The following is a 15,758-nucleotide window of genomic DNA, read 5'->3' on the forward strand; positions in this document are numbered from 1 at the left end:
GCTGCTCATGGACCACCACCTCAGCGCTCTGGCCACATCTCTGGCTGCCTTCCTGGCTCAGGCTGAGTCTTTCCTCCTCGGAGCACCCTGGGCTGGGTTTGCAGCCCCTCCTCCTGAGGGATCTCTGGGGCTTTTCCTCCCCAGTGGACTCCTGTGCCCTGGAGCCACTCAAAACGGCCTCTTCCACCAGGTTCTGCTGTGGGGATTTGTCCTCCCTGGTCTCCATCCTCAGCTCCTTCCCTGGGGGAGGAAGGACAAGAAGAGGATGGGATTTGCCTCCGTGCCACAGGCAAGGGGAAGGAGATCCCCCCAGTGCGTCCCTGGCTGGACAGCATCAGCAGTGGGGCTGTGCTGCAGCTGGGGCCGTGCTGGGCTGGGAGATGGAGCAGGACAGAGGGGAAAAGGGGCACTGACTTCCTCCTCACCTGCCTCAGTGCGCTGGGGCATCTTCCTCTTCCTCACAGCCTTCTCCATCCAGATGAGGTTTGGGAATGGGAAATCCTGATTTGGGGGAAAAACAAGATGTGAGTGCATTGCCTTCGGAGGTCCCACTGGGCAAGTCCATCTCTAGAAGTCACCAGACGTCTGGTAGCCAGAAATACCTCCAAAAATCAAGGAGTCCAAAAGCCTCTCCCAGGAGTTCCCTGTTTCCAGTGTCCTCACTTTGGGGTTATGGGGGTCCCTCTTCTCAGAGCTGCTGGGGGGGCTGTGGGTCCTGGGCATTCCCCCTCTCCCGGGTCCTGCTCAGACATGATGAGGGAGTTTTGGGGGGTCCCAGCGCTCACCCTCCCCTGATTCTGTGGAAATTGTTTTTGTGATTTGTGCCAATTGGCAATGGAATCAGCAAATGCTTCTATCTGCTGTGTCCAAAACAGACACAAAGAAAGGTTTTGAAACTTTCTGACCAAACAGCCAAAAAAAGCATCAAAATCAAAGAAGTATAGGAGAGCAAAAGAGATGAGGTAGCAAGATGACTGATGCTTAGAACAAATTAGAGGAAGTTGGGGTAAAGCTAAGAGATATTGCAACAAAGCAATTAAAAGCTTATGTATAATAAAAAGCTTGATGCACTTGACAAAATCATGTAGCAGACACCAGTGTAAGGCCTCCCTCCAGACAACCACAAGGATAGGAATCAAGGATAACCTAGAAATATTATGAAATTACTGCTCCCAGCTTATTGATATTTGCTAATTTGGACTAACCAAGCACATTGGAAAATGCTTTGTAGGCTTAAAAACAGTATATATACTTTACTGAACTGTGTGTGCTGTGAGTGGAGCAGTGACTCCCCGGCCACCCAGCGCTGCGTGCTTGCTTTAAAATAAAAGGTATAGAAGTAAAATTTGGATTGACCATTGAAATTTTACATCAGGTGTTCCAGGGTCCCCTTTCCCCAGCATCCCTCCACTCCAGGCACTCAACACTTCCCCTGCTCCCCTTTGCATTCCTGAGAGATCCAAAAATATCCCCTCATCAAATGAATTAAAAATACCTCTCTCAGCGACACCAAAATATATTTGGGACTCAACTCCTGTGAAAAACGCCAATCACTTGTTTTTAAAATTTTAAAAGTTTAATAGTAATAAAATGGTTCTAAAAATAGTAATACAATTAGAGTAATAATAATTTGGACGATTTGAATTAGGACAATGCAAGACAACAAATACAAAGAATTATGGATGTCCGGGTACCTTTTTCTGGGCAGCACGAGCCTGAAAAAGGACACCCGTTAACAAAGATTAACCCTTAAAAACAATAGCCCGTTGCACATTCATACACCTCATATATGATGCATAAATTCCATTCAAACACAGGATTCTGTCTGGCCATCATCAACTTCTTCCCTCTAATCCTAACAGCCCCTTCGAGGCAGGAAGAAGTTCGTTTCTTCTGAAAAGAGAGCAAAAAATTCTTTTCTCTGAAAGATTCAGGTGTCCTGTGGCTGCTATCTGATGCAAGTGCCTCATTCCTTTCTTTAAAAAAACCTCACTGACATAGTTCTTCTTTTAACTACAAAAGTTACCTTTTAATTACAAGATTACATTTATTATTAAACTGTTAATACAGCACTACTAATCAATACATCAAAATACATATGGTAAATGGGAAAATGCCTGTATTTTATGATTGGCTTTTTGCAAATATTAAATGAACATTATATGTGTTGCGTTAGAAAGTAATGCTGTATTAATTCTCTTAAGTACCGTGTTAAATATAGTTTTAGGTTATAAAAATTGTTAACATAGAAACAATGCTATGTAGGATACTTTTTTAAAGAAAGGACTTGCAGCGAGATAGCAGCCACAGGACACCTAAATCTTTCAGAGAAAAAGAATTTATTGCTCTCTTATCAGAAGAAAAGAACTTCTTCCCGCCTCGAAGGTGCTGTTAGGATTCAGAGGAAGAAGCTGACACTGACCAGAACCACAGAATCCTGTGTTTGAATGGAATTTATGCGTCATCTATGAGGTGTATGAATATGCAATGGGCTATTGTTTTTAAGGGTTAATCTTCATTAGCGGGGGTCCTTTTTCGGGCTCCTGCTGCCCAGAAAAAGGTACCCAGATGTCCGTAACTCTTTATATTTGTTGTCTCATATTGTCCTAATTCAAATTGTCCAAATTATTATTACTCTAATTGTATTACTATTTGTAGAACTATTTTATTGCTATTAAACTTTTAAAATTTTAAAAACAAGTGATTGCCGTTTTTCACACACCATAAGCACACATACCTTTGCTTAAAACAATGCTTGCTTATTTCGAATACAATACCTGCTTGTAAGCCTTAAAACACAACGCACTGAGCTCCATTCTTAAGCTTCAACTATCCTAATATCTTGCTAGATAAACTTTCTGCAGCTTAGAGAGCTATTCAGACAAGCGTTAATACACAGGCCATTGTTCTATTTGCCCTTGCTTTTTCTACAGTTTAAACAATTTTTCTGCTGACCTATCTCATGGCTGTGCCCTACTCACAGTTCTGCTGTCTCTGAGGCCTGCCTTTTGCAGCTTTCCCAAACCCCTCTGATTTTATGGATTGCCACAGTAAATATCTGCATAGAGCCATACAATACGCACTTTTCACAACTCCGGAATCGGCAAGGTCCAAACCCCAGCAAAATCCCCCTCTTCCCCCCAGAAAACCCTCCCAGAGCTGCCGCTTCCCCTCGGCGCTCACCTGCGGGACGCGGGGCAATGCGATGCTGCCGGGCCCAGCCGAGCTGCGGGCTCGCCGTGGAACCCCGCAATGCTCCTTGCCCTGCTGCTGCTCCTCCTCGGGCTGCTCCCTCCGTGCTGCTCCTGTTCCTGCTCCTCCCCTTCCCCTCTCCCTCCCCTTCCTCCCGCTCCAAGCCCGGATCCCCCTTTCGCACCCCCTCTGCCCCACGGCCGCAGCAGCGCCGGCTCTGGGGTGTTGGGGAAGATGAAACAGGAAAGCCTTACAAATATCATTGTCTGGCAAAAGATTTTGAGAATATGGAAACTATAAGCGAGATTGAAATGAAAGCAAGCTTTGAGATCCCTCAGTTACTGAACAACGGGAAAACAATGGTGTGGCCGCTGAAAGTAACCCCCTTTTGATGGAACCATTCCCTCTGCTTGCAGGCAGGTCCCAGGGTCAGAGCAGCCCCTACTGAAGGGGTCCACAGAGGAGTTTTTAGGGTTTAAAATGTAGCACAGTATGGTAATGTAATGATTCTTACAGGTGGTATGGAAATGCTGTAGGATTTGTATCTTGTACTAGATTGCTTAGTGAGAATCAGAATATTCAACACAGAAGATTTATTATATTGTAATGGGAACTTTGCTGGTTTAGCTCTTACCTCTCTTACTCTTGCTCTTACCTCTTGTCTCTTAGCTCTTGCCTTAGATGCTCTTACCCCTTTTACTCTCTTACGCTTTTACTCTCTTACCTTCTCATCCTCTCTTCCCCCTCCTCTCTCGGGCCTGCTCCAGGTGTGGCTGCAGCTCCCAGCAGGGCCCTGCACCCAGGCCCTTCGCAATAAACCCCAAATCCCAGCAGGGCCCTGCACCCAGGCCCTTTGCAATAAACCCCAAATCCCAGCGGGGCCCTGCACCCAGGCCCTTTGCAATAAACCCCAAATCCCAGCAGGGCCCTGCACCCAGGCCCTTCGCAATAAACCCCAAATCCCAGCAGGGCCCTGCACCCAGGCCCTTTGCAATAAACCCCAAATCCCAGCAGGGCCCTGCAGCCAGGCCCTGTGCAATAAACCCCAAATCCCAGCAGGGCCCTGCACCCAGGCCCTTTGCAATAAACCCCAAATCCCAGCAGGGCCCTGCACCCAGGCCCTGTGCAATAAACCCCAAATCCCAGCAGGGCCCTGCAGCCAGGCCCTGTGCAATAAACCGCAAATCCCAGCAGGGCCCTGCACCCAGGCCCTTTGCAATAAATCCTGTTATGTTTGCCCAATTATCCATCATAAAAAAAAACCAAACAATATTTAAGGTAGCAGCAATTTTAATTGAATAGTTTAGAAAATATATAAATAAGGGATAATTTGGTTCAAATAATAGCGCATAAGCAAAAACAACTGCGGGGTACGGAGGGCAGAGTTCAATGACCCTTGCCACTTCACGTACCAGCTTGCCAAGTGAAAGTCACCCCTTATATGCCATGTGTAAATGCCATCTCCTCCCATTTTCGGTTCATCATATCTCTATCTCCGCCCTCATTACCACCCTTATCACGCATGCGCCACCACTCGGTTTGGTGGTCACACAAGTCTTTGGGGGTCGTCACTGATGAAGGCTCTGTAGTCTTCTTCGTTGTCCTTTAATTCACCTTTGGGTTATACATGCGCACCAAGCCAGTACAATGTAAGCCAAGACTAATGTATCACTGCATCTGCATATCAAGGCAATAAATCCCTTATAATTAGCATTTTCTTGGACCCAACCAGGTTCTTGGTCATTTTTAGCAACGGTATCTTCCGCTTCTTTCCTGTGGTCCTTGAGAACATCTGCTGGGAAGGGGGGTGTGGGTGGAGACCCTCCTTTCCCTCTCTTCTTTGGCATTACAACTTTTAGCTATTAACTGTTTTATTATTCTCAAATATTAATTACTGTATCAATATTGATTACTGTTTCAATTTTTATCAGCACGAATCACACCTATTTATCACAACCCCAAGTTCCACGACCTGGCTGCAGAGATCTCTCATCTCCATGCGTCCCGACCGTGCCACCCCCATCAATCCTACACCGGGACAGGGGGAGAAACCCCCAGAGCCCCCAGCGATGGGCAGGGGGCTCGGGGATTAAAATGTACTTGTAGTTTTCTTGTTATGTCTAGGCTCTGAAGCAGGGTTTGTCATTGTTGTGAAACCAAGATTTGTCAGGACCCAGGACATCCCTCTGGCTGTCCTGAGCAGCCCAGACCCCTGCCAGGGGGCTCAGAGACCCTGGCACAGAGACCAGAATGCCCCTGTGGTTTGATTATGACCCATGGAGCGAGTTACCAACCTTCTATGAAGATCAGCAAGCCACAACAGTTTAGGTAGCATATTAGTGAAGCTATTACAGGGTGAAAAAGTAGATTTTGGGGTTTCTGGTATGGGGGTTCAGGGGGCAAGATGGAGGGAACTGTGTGTGTCCAGCTTTCTCTTTCTTCTTCTGCTGTGATGGTAGCACTTACCGATTGGTTTGGAGTAGAAGCTCACTGTCTAACATAGATGATAGGTATTGGAAAGTAATTGTAAACATTGTACATGTAGTTTGTAGTATAAAGACATAACACTGCCCTGGGGGAGGCAGAATGCCTCAGACTGTCCTGCTGAGCTCACCTTGGCAGGGCAGGAGAAAATTTTTTACAGATAAGATAAATGAAACAACCTTGAGACTGAGAAATGAAGAGCCCTGACTCCTTCTTCAAGCACCAGACTGGGAAAAGAGACTTTGGAACTTTTCTCAGGGTCACTCTGACCAGCCAGAGACCCTGACAAAGATTAATCAAGGATTAATACAGAAATAGATGTTCTAATCTATCCTTGCACTTCTGCTGGTCCCTAGGAAGGCTGGTGGGTGATTTCTGTCTGTGTTCAAATATTTAAAGCAACAACAAATAGTCCCACACTTTATATTTCAGATAAAGAATTTAATGGCATCTTAACATTGTTTTCACAATCTTATAATGTGCATATTTTACTCCTTGTGAAGCTGAAATCTTTTTAAATACAAGTAATTCTACTGAAATTTTAGAAGTTTCAAAACCATTTTAACATACTGAAAACAAAACAGTCTAAAAAGACAGGTCTAACAGCCATTAAAATGCAGGAAAAAGCAAGAGGACTTCAGGTAAAAGAACATTCATTTAACAGCTACATTTCTTCCACTAAGTATTTATGTGTTAAGAAAAACAGAGCAAATGTAAAAGAACAGAAGTTTATAAAACGAGAGTTTATAATGCCAGAAACAGCTTTGAACAACTTTCTATGTAGTTCTATTTATTTCAAAATTTAAAATTGGCTCATTTTTGTCCCAACATTTTGAAGTATTAAACACACTGAGCATGACAGAAAAAAGCAACAAATTCCTAACCCTGAGAGAAGAACAACCGTGCAAGCAATGCCACAGCACTGGGCATTTCTGCATTTTAAGCAAAGAGCTTTACAGCATCTTTAATTTTCCTTTTCCTGTCCATTGTGGAGAGCGCAGTCCAGCCCGCCTCGCGCATCCTCCTCATGGTTTTGAGTTTCAGAGCAGAGCCTGGAGATTTCACACTGCATGGAGCTGGGCTCTGGGAAGGAAAATAAAGCCATCCTTTCGTTTCTGTAAACAATCTGATTAACTGCTTGCTTTAATCTTAGGAAAGGCTAACATACCTTTTTTGGTGCTGTGGAATGTAACTGTGAAGCTTGTGGATAATCTTTGTACAGATTTTTAAATGTTTCTTCTTCCGAGACTATGCTCTATATGATTAAAAGTTGAAAGTTAAATTAAAAGTTACTTAGTCACACTACATTAAAATTACTTTTTCTTTCTGCCTAAGGATATTAAATTATGAAAAAGAAAAGTTGTCATTATGAGGCATAACAGTTCAATAAAAAGAATGTTAATTATGTACATACAACTACAATTCCAGAAAGAACCAATAAATTAAAAATATACATAAATATTGGCTTGAATGTGGAAGCCCAAACTCTTTATTTCCATTCTCGGCCCCAGCAGTGAGCACAAAGAGCTGCTCAGCCCACGATTTGTTCTCTGGCTCTTACCAGGAGGTCAGTGTGCTCAGAGCTGTCTGACTGAGTGTCCAGCTGCACAAGCACTTTCTGCTTTTTCCTGCTGCTCTGCTCTGCAGGCAGGTTTGTGCTTCTTCCACTCTGCATTTTATCCCTTGGAGGAGTCTTTATAACATATGTCTGGGAAAGAAAATGTTTCTATTTTTAGATTATATTTTATGGGGTAAGTATGGAATCTAAAGCCAAACTCAGGACCCAGTTTACAGTCTGAGTGTCCAAGAATTCACCTGAGAGAAATGGTGGAACTCTGATCTTTCCATCCAGAGATGGAGCAAAGACCCAAACAAAGTGGGGTGGGGTGGAAATATCATTTTTTATATTATTTTTGTTACCAAATGAGGAGAATGAAGGGGAAGCTATGGAAGAGCTGAGTTTCATGGCACATTGTATTTAAGTTCTCCATGCTTATCTGCAGAAATCCAGGTTATTCTGAACTGCAGCCACTACATTGGACTCTGATAAACATCAAAGAAAATGGGAACAAACAAAACTGCAGGAAAAGGCTTTCAAAGAAAGATTGGTAGCTACATCAAGATTGGTGTTTCTTAAAATAGTCTTTTCACTAGAAGTGAAACTGAGAAGCATTGAATGGTCCAGTGCAGTCCTTTTTTAGACAGAAAACATCAAAATGGTGCTGGATTCCATTGTTCCAATGTGAAAACCACAAGTGAACTCCTGACAGGGAAGAAGGGTCAGTTCTGCAGTCAGGACTACTTTGATACTTTGACCATTTTTACAGCTGTATCAGCTTTTTTTTCTTCCATAGAGGAAAAGTGCCTTTACAAATGGACACTTTTAAGACTAAGTAAATCAGTTCTAGAGACATAAAAAAATCAACAACTGAGCAAGAAAAATTACACACTGGGAGCCCTTCCAGAAACTGCTGTCTCATATCTCCATGGAATGGTGTGACCCTTTAAAATCCCTTCTTATCCCAGGGGGAAAAAAAATAATCTACAGAGAAGTAAGAAATACAGGCAGAAAAATGCAACAAGAAAAATTCACTGTTAGGAGTTACAAAACTTCAATGTTGGACTGCCCAAGGGGCTTCCTGTACTGAAGAAGACTTTTTTTTTTTTTTTTTTTTTTTCCCTAGGAATATAATTTGGAGAGTTTCTATTTTTTACATGAATAGATTCACTGCATAGATCTAAACAAGGTTTAGGAGTCCCAGGAACATCAATTTGTATTTTCTATAATTTAAAATTTTAAGTCTAAAGCATTCTACTGTCTTTTGTTGAATGCAAATAAATTATCATGGCACTTCAATTGATTCTACACATATAAATACTACCAAATTCTAAAAGCAATTAAAAAGTTAAAGTTACCTTGTGTTTCTTTTCACTTTCAGGAATCACACTGCCAGAGTGCTCTTTTACAAGATTCTCCTACAAAAGAGTTATGTGACAGCAAGGAAATATTGATTTGAATTCAGTTGTTAAAAATCTTCTTGGTCTAATTACAGAGCACAGTCTATAATCACAGACTGCTACAAAGTTCACACAAAAATATGACCAGGTTTGGTACAACCCCAGCATTCCAAAGTCACTGAAAAACCCCTTCAGTTTAGGGAACTTTTTTGCTTTAGCTAGTTAAAATTAACTAAAATAAAGGAGAGTTTTGTTTTGTTGTTTGTTTATTTATATGTAATCTACAATCACAGACTGTTACAAAGTTCACACAAATACATGACCAGATTTAGCACAACCCCAGCATTCCAAAGTCACTGTTTTTCTGTTCAGTTTCATTTCTTACCCAACCCCTCCCACAGCACAAGCCCAGGCCACACCTCTCACCCCCACTGCTCAGGGAATAAAAAACTCCACCTTTTCTTCCATTTCTGCTCTCAGCTGTTCCTTAAGGGAGGACAGTTCCCTTTTCAAACATGACAGCTCATTTTCCTACAAACCGTTAAATAAAGGACAGGGTTAACTCTGCACAGCCCAGAAAAAGGAAAACAGTCCCAAGTGAGGCAGTAATTAACAGGGACACTCATTAGATACACAAGATAATTCTATTTGCTTTTCAGCCTTATACTTGAAGCTTTGCTTTAGCTTGTTTAACAAAGACTGAAGCACTGTAAGAAACAGGTACTTGATCAGAAGTGTTCAAGGTAATACCTTAAAACCCTTGGGAGAACAGGGGTGAGAGGGCACAATCTAAATATTGAAAACAAAAGTTTCCTATTCAAAGTGCGGAGTCAGAACATGACCCACTACCTGGAGGAGCAGACACAAACACACTGCCACTCCAATTTATTTTTAGAAACATTTGGAGTTTTTAGCGCCCAGAATAAGATCTGTTGCAGCAGGTTGGGTGGGACTGCTGCGGGTAAAAATTAAAAGCACACTGGAAGAGTTCCCAGAGAATGTCTCTGGTGGGAAAGACCCCAGAGCACAGCAGGAAAAAGAAACTCTCTAAGCAAATTGAAAAAAGATCTTTACAAGTCACAAACTGACCGAAGATCACATCTTTTGTCTCTCTGTGCTGTCGGTGGGCAAGAGGGAGGGATTGGGAAAAAAGGTGTTTTAAGGGTTGCGTTTAATTATCATTATTCACTTTTAATTCTATTAATAATAATTTTTTTGCACTATTTAAGTTTGAATCTGCTTTACCCTCAAAGTGTTTTTCTCCTAATCGTTATCTCAACTCAGTCCTTGAATTTTTCTTTCCCCTCCTCTGCTCAACAATAGCAGAGAAAAATGAGTGAATGTTTTTTTGTGTGTGCCTGGCACTTAGCCAGTATAAAACCACTACACAAGGACATCAGCCCCTTCACTGAATTATTGACCATTGCAAAGTGCTCCTTACCAGTGCCCTTTCTGATGAGAACTGCTTTTGCTGTTTCATTTTATATACTTTTAACTCTGCATCTTTTTTCTTCAACCATTTTATCATATTCATTCTGTGGTAAAAAAACCAAACCAACAACAAACTCAAAACATGTGACTAAATGTCGCAATTATAGAGTTATCCAGTCTTAAAACATCATTTTTTCAAACCAGGCTCTTAAGATTCATAAAGAAAAGATTCATTGATGCTTCTGCAGAAACTGTAAAACAGGAAATGCTCAATTCAAGTATTATTTTGTGGACTGGCAGAGAGTGCTTTATTTCTGTGCAGCAATATGTGCTCAGCACTAAGAGCCAGCTGTGCCATCTTTATTAATGTAGCTGCTAAAGATATTGCAAAATGAGGAATAGAAAGGTAAACTAAAATGTGTCAGGCTAAACTGCTGACAGTCACTAGGTAACCTCTGAGAAAGAGGCCAAACTGATACTGAAAAATATTGCATTCAGATGGTGTCAAAGGAAGCCTGAATTGAAAAAAAAATCTAAAAATCCCAGAAGTTTAGATGAATGGAATGTATCTGCCCATAGGAATGTGTTCATATTCTTCAAATGAATTTGATTTTAGATGATGCAAAGTCCAGCATGTGTTCATCTTCCTTTTCCCAGACTCAGGCCTGTTTCTGCTTTTGAAAGGTCATTAACGTGGTGTCACAAATTATAAACATGGTATTGACATGGTATCACCCATTGCAAACCACAGCAAGCAGGAAAATCTCCGACCTTGTGCTTTTCCATCAGTGCCATCATCTCAGTTATCTTGTGCTGACATCTGGCATCAGTTTCTCTCTGTATCATTGCAGTTTCATCACAAAGCAACCTCATCTTTTCTACCTGTCAGTAATAAATTGCATTTCATTCATCAAGATAACAATATATTTCTTTTAAATCTCAATTTCTTCTTCCCGCTGTGGGTGCAAAGTTTGCAGTCCCACTTGGGCTTTATTTGCTTTTAAGATCCCTTTCAAATCCCTCATCTTTTCTGCAGATTGTTAAAATGGGCAAGATCAAAGGTACAGCCAAGGCAGGCAAGCTCACTGCAAACCAAAAGGCCATTTCAAGCACTCTGCCCTAACATTTCTTAGCATTGCCATCAAAAAAGCGTGGGCGGAAAAATCCTAATATGGGAGAAGTTATAATCTAATTTAACTGGGCTGACTTTATACCAAGGGTGGAATTTCTTTAAACTATATCTTGAAAGAAGGAATTTTTAATGGAGTTCTCATTGTCAAAGACATATTCAAATATTTCAACCTAAGCACCTAATGTACTAAAGCTTTGCTCACAGGCATACAAAACAAGTTCCATTTATGTTGATAAGACTGAAATATGAGCAAGGACTCTGGATATTAAAGCTTCAGAACAACATTTTAAACTAAAAAAAAATAAATTGCAGTAAAAATTAACACCTCTCACCTCTTCACAAAGTTTATTTTCATTTACTTTTCTTGTTTCTATGTCTTTTTGATAGATGTCAACTTCTTCCTTATGTTGCTTGTTCATATTTTCCATCTCTAACTGCAATTTATTCACCTTTGGAGAAAGCAGAATTGCTGCTGTTATTTGTTTAGGAATTACTATGTTGATTATTTTTTCTTACCTCTTATTTTTGAGCACAAACACTGTTACTTTTCAGGTATATGATTCAAGTGGTTCCTATTTAAAAGTTCAGGGTTTTTTTTAATAAAGAGTTGAACTTTGGCCTGAAGTGAGTTAGAAAATATTCAAAGGAACAATGGCAACAGCACAATGGGGAAGACTGCCCTAAGCAGTCACCCTAAATGCTGTGAATGCCTTGGAAAAAAAACAAATACAGATGGAGATTTTATTCCCTCTCTTGTAAATCTGTATCAGATTTTCACAGGTTTTATGGTACATTTTCTCCCAGCTGTGCATTTTGACTACAGTTTTTCCTTTTAAGTTTTTCATATGAATATCCTCAAAAAAGTCCATTTTCTTCAAGTGCATTACCCAAAGCTGGACACAATATTCCCATCAGAGGGATTGCCACTGAAGAACACATTTAAAGAACAGCCTAAAAAGAGTAATATATTTATATATATATTTCTTTTAAATGCTTTTCTGTTACAATGAGGTTGCTGAACCCTGTTCAGTCCACTATCAACAAAAGAAAAAAAAAGGGAACAGATTGGAAACATCATTAATTGCAATGTGAATCCATCTCTTAAATGTCCAATAGTCAGTGCCCAATGATTAAAAATGGAAGCATCTTCTAAAAACTATGAGCTCATTCCTGCAAAGTCTGGATCCTAGATCCATAAACCACCTCAGAATGTATAACAAGTATTATCATTACTTACACTGGAAGTTAAAAACACTCACCTCATCTTCTACACGATGTTATTTAAACCTACCTTCCCTTCATAAGTATTGCTTTTCTTGCTTTCTGCAGTAATTTTCTTTTTCAGCACCTTATTCTGTTGAAATAAAACAAAACAAGCACTGTACCTCAATAAGTTAATAGAATTATGTCATGGTTTAACTGCATCAAGAAATTCCAGCTTTCATCAGGCAAATAACTCTTTGTTGTGCAGCTCAGGCTCCAGAACAATTCTTCAAACAAATGAATGTTCAGCTAATTTCTGTGATAATTACTGTTTCTTCACGACCTTAAGAAAGGCTCCTCCTGAGCAGCAGCAAGGAATAACAAATGAGGTGCAGAATGGAAATTAAAACTAAGATGCTGCTGACAGAAGGTGTCAAGATGTCATGACCAAAAATACAAGTTATTTATTTTTACAGTGAAGTTACTACAATTTGTGCCAGTGCAGAATTCTTTTCTACAAGTGGTAACTGAGATATTCATACACGTACATAAATAACACTATGCACTAAATGAAAAAGAGTAGAAGTTTATTAAAGATATTATTTTTGTAATTGCTCTTTTCAAATTAAGGCTCATTTAACAAATCAAGTGATCCCTAAGACGACTCTCTAATTTGCTCAGGGTTAGGATAAGAAAGGAAAATGTTTAAGTTACATAGGTGTATCTAAAGACATCACAGCAGACAAAAACCTGCTGAAAAGGCAACCCAAAGTATAATGTGTTTATGTATTTGTGACATTTAAAATCTCTACACACCTCCTGCTGCAACTCTTCAATGCATTTGGTTTTATTTTCCATCTGTTTCTTTAAATTATTCATCTGAAAGAGATATTTCAGACATGAGTAAGTGAGTTCTACAAATGACTCCCTATGTGAGCAATTCCTGTAGATGTTCTCAAACCTGCCCTTGCACCAGTCTGGTTTGTTCCAATGGGACTGAAACACCAGCTGCCATGTCAGAATAATCGGAGTTTTAGCCATAAAGTACCACAAGATGTTGATTAATAGCAGTGAACCAGTTCCTTAGTGGTTATGGAGTTAAGAAAGAAGAAGAAAAAAACCCCAAGATCTTCACAATTTAAAAAGTGCACTTGTATGAAGTTCCCTACATCCATGAAAAAATGAATTTTCCCAATTATTTTCTAGAATCTTCAATGGCTTTTCCTTTCTTGAAATTTCATTTTCAGTTCTCTTAACCTGAAAATAAATTGTAAATCTTTGACTTTTACAATGAAATTTTGAAATTTGCTAAAAACCCCAGGTTGCTTTGAACCAATAGAAAGAAAAGTAAAAGTGTTTGAATCTATTTCAGCTCAAACTCACACTACATATAAAAAGCTAATCCAGAGCCCATCCATCACTGAGTGGGTATATGAAAAAACAGAAAAGCAGGTTCTCTGTTTGCCTGAAAACAAATAAATCTTTAATATTAAACTTCCAGCACAGAGTGAACATCCCAGTGACTGTGCTTGTCTTTTGAAATACCAGGGCTCACATGGGGACATGCAAGGGCACAGCTGGCAGCAGCTGGGAAAGAAGAAACCTCTGGCAGAGATCACATCCCCCAGGCAGAGCTTTGCAGAAAAAATCCCAACAAAGATTTTACATTGAATGCTGCCCTGCAGGTTCTGTAAGATATTTTCATGACACAGGACATACATTTTCTTCTCTTTCATCCAGTGTACTTTTCATCTCTTCACCTGTCTTTGCCATTTTCTCCTTCAAAGACTCCAGTTCATTTCTAAGTGCCAAATTAACAAGCATTAGTAAATATTTCCTTATTGCCTTTAACTTATTTTCAGTACTTCTAACAAACCCATATTTTATTTTCTGAAAAGAGCTGCTAATGTTGATGGGAACTTCACATAAGCTGCTCAATGAAAATGTTCTTAAAATGCAGCAACAGGCCCAGTAAGTCAATATGTGAACTGTCCATACTTCTTGTAAATAGGAAAAGATGTTCCAGGAACCCCAGGAAAATACATCCTGACCTGGACTATTGCAATGCAGCTGTGAAACATGGGAGCTGCCTGTCTGTTGAACTGGGGATACAGAGAGTAACTCTGATCCAGTTTTGCCTTGTCACATTTCATCCATAACCTTCAGCTTCCATTTGAATTTCCTTCACACCTGAGATGTCTAATGCAAAACAAGACAGCTCCTACTATGGAATACAAAATGATGGCAAACATTGTTCCTGCAGCAATTGGTATTTCTATCTGAGAAAATTTCTACTTGGCCAACAGCAATTCTGAAAAGTTTCTGTTTAGCTATGTAATCTATAAAAACATTAATCAAAAATCCCAGAAAGCAACATTTGAACACAACTAACTATTTGAGTCTACTTCCTTTAACAATATCAGTTATTAATATTTGGTTTTACTTGCCTTAGCTGGCTATTTGCCTCTTCTAGATTTTCAACTAACTGCTTTGTATTGTCTTCTTTTTTCTTACTATCCTAAATAAAGACCCTTGTGTCAGCAAAGAAATAAAATTCAAAGTGACTTCTTAAAAAATTCAAAGCCATCCAAAGCACACAGACCTGCCTTGTTCACAAGTGTAAATACACTTCCTTTCCAATTCAAACACAAAAAAAATTGCTCAGGTGCTCTACAGATCCAAGTCATGTTGCAGCTCATCATCTAATTTGTAAAACGGAGTCATTTGCCAAATTGAGTATTGTCCTTTCAAGAAAGCTGGAAGTTTACAACTTGCCTCTTGTTGTTCTTGCAGCTTCTGGAGTTCTGCAGCCACAGCATTTTTCTCTTGTGCTGTTTGTTCTTTCTCTAGTGAAAGCTTACTGAGATACACTGTTAGCTGTTCATTCTTTAACCTAATTTAAAACAAATGGCCAAGAGGAATAAGAAGATGCATTTTGAAATCTCCTTTTAAATTAAAAATACCCATTATCAAGTGTTATTCCATGCTGAAAGAAGTCCAGGCCTTTATCTACAAATATAAGCTTTGCAGCAGAGTCAGAGAGATGTAAGAAGGTGACAGAAGAAGGAAAGAAAATCAGAGTCAACTTTTATATATATATAATGGTTAGTGAAGATTATGTATTTTAAAGCAAGATTAACAATGAATTCAGAAACTTTCTCTTCTTGTCAAATAAGTGAAAGAACAACTACATATGCCATAGAATACACATAAATAGAGAAAGTGGAATTTAGAAATGTAAGCATATAATTAATGGCATATATGTGGTTCAAAACTTTCATTAGAAAACAATCATAGTTCATTTCACTGTGGATTAAAGCAACTTCTATATTCCACCAAAACTAATTCAATATTCTAT

The sequence above is a fragment of the Melozone crissalis genome, unplaced genomic scaffold (genome assembly GCF_028551555.1).
Source record: "Melozone crissalis strain CALT ecotype California unplaced genomic scaffold, PUWL_Pcris_2 ptg000046l_1, whole genome shotgun sequence".
Lineage (NCBI taxonomy): Eukaryota > Metazoa > Chordata > Aves > Passeriformes > Passerellidae > Melozone > Melozone crissalis.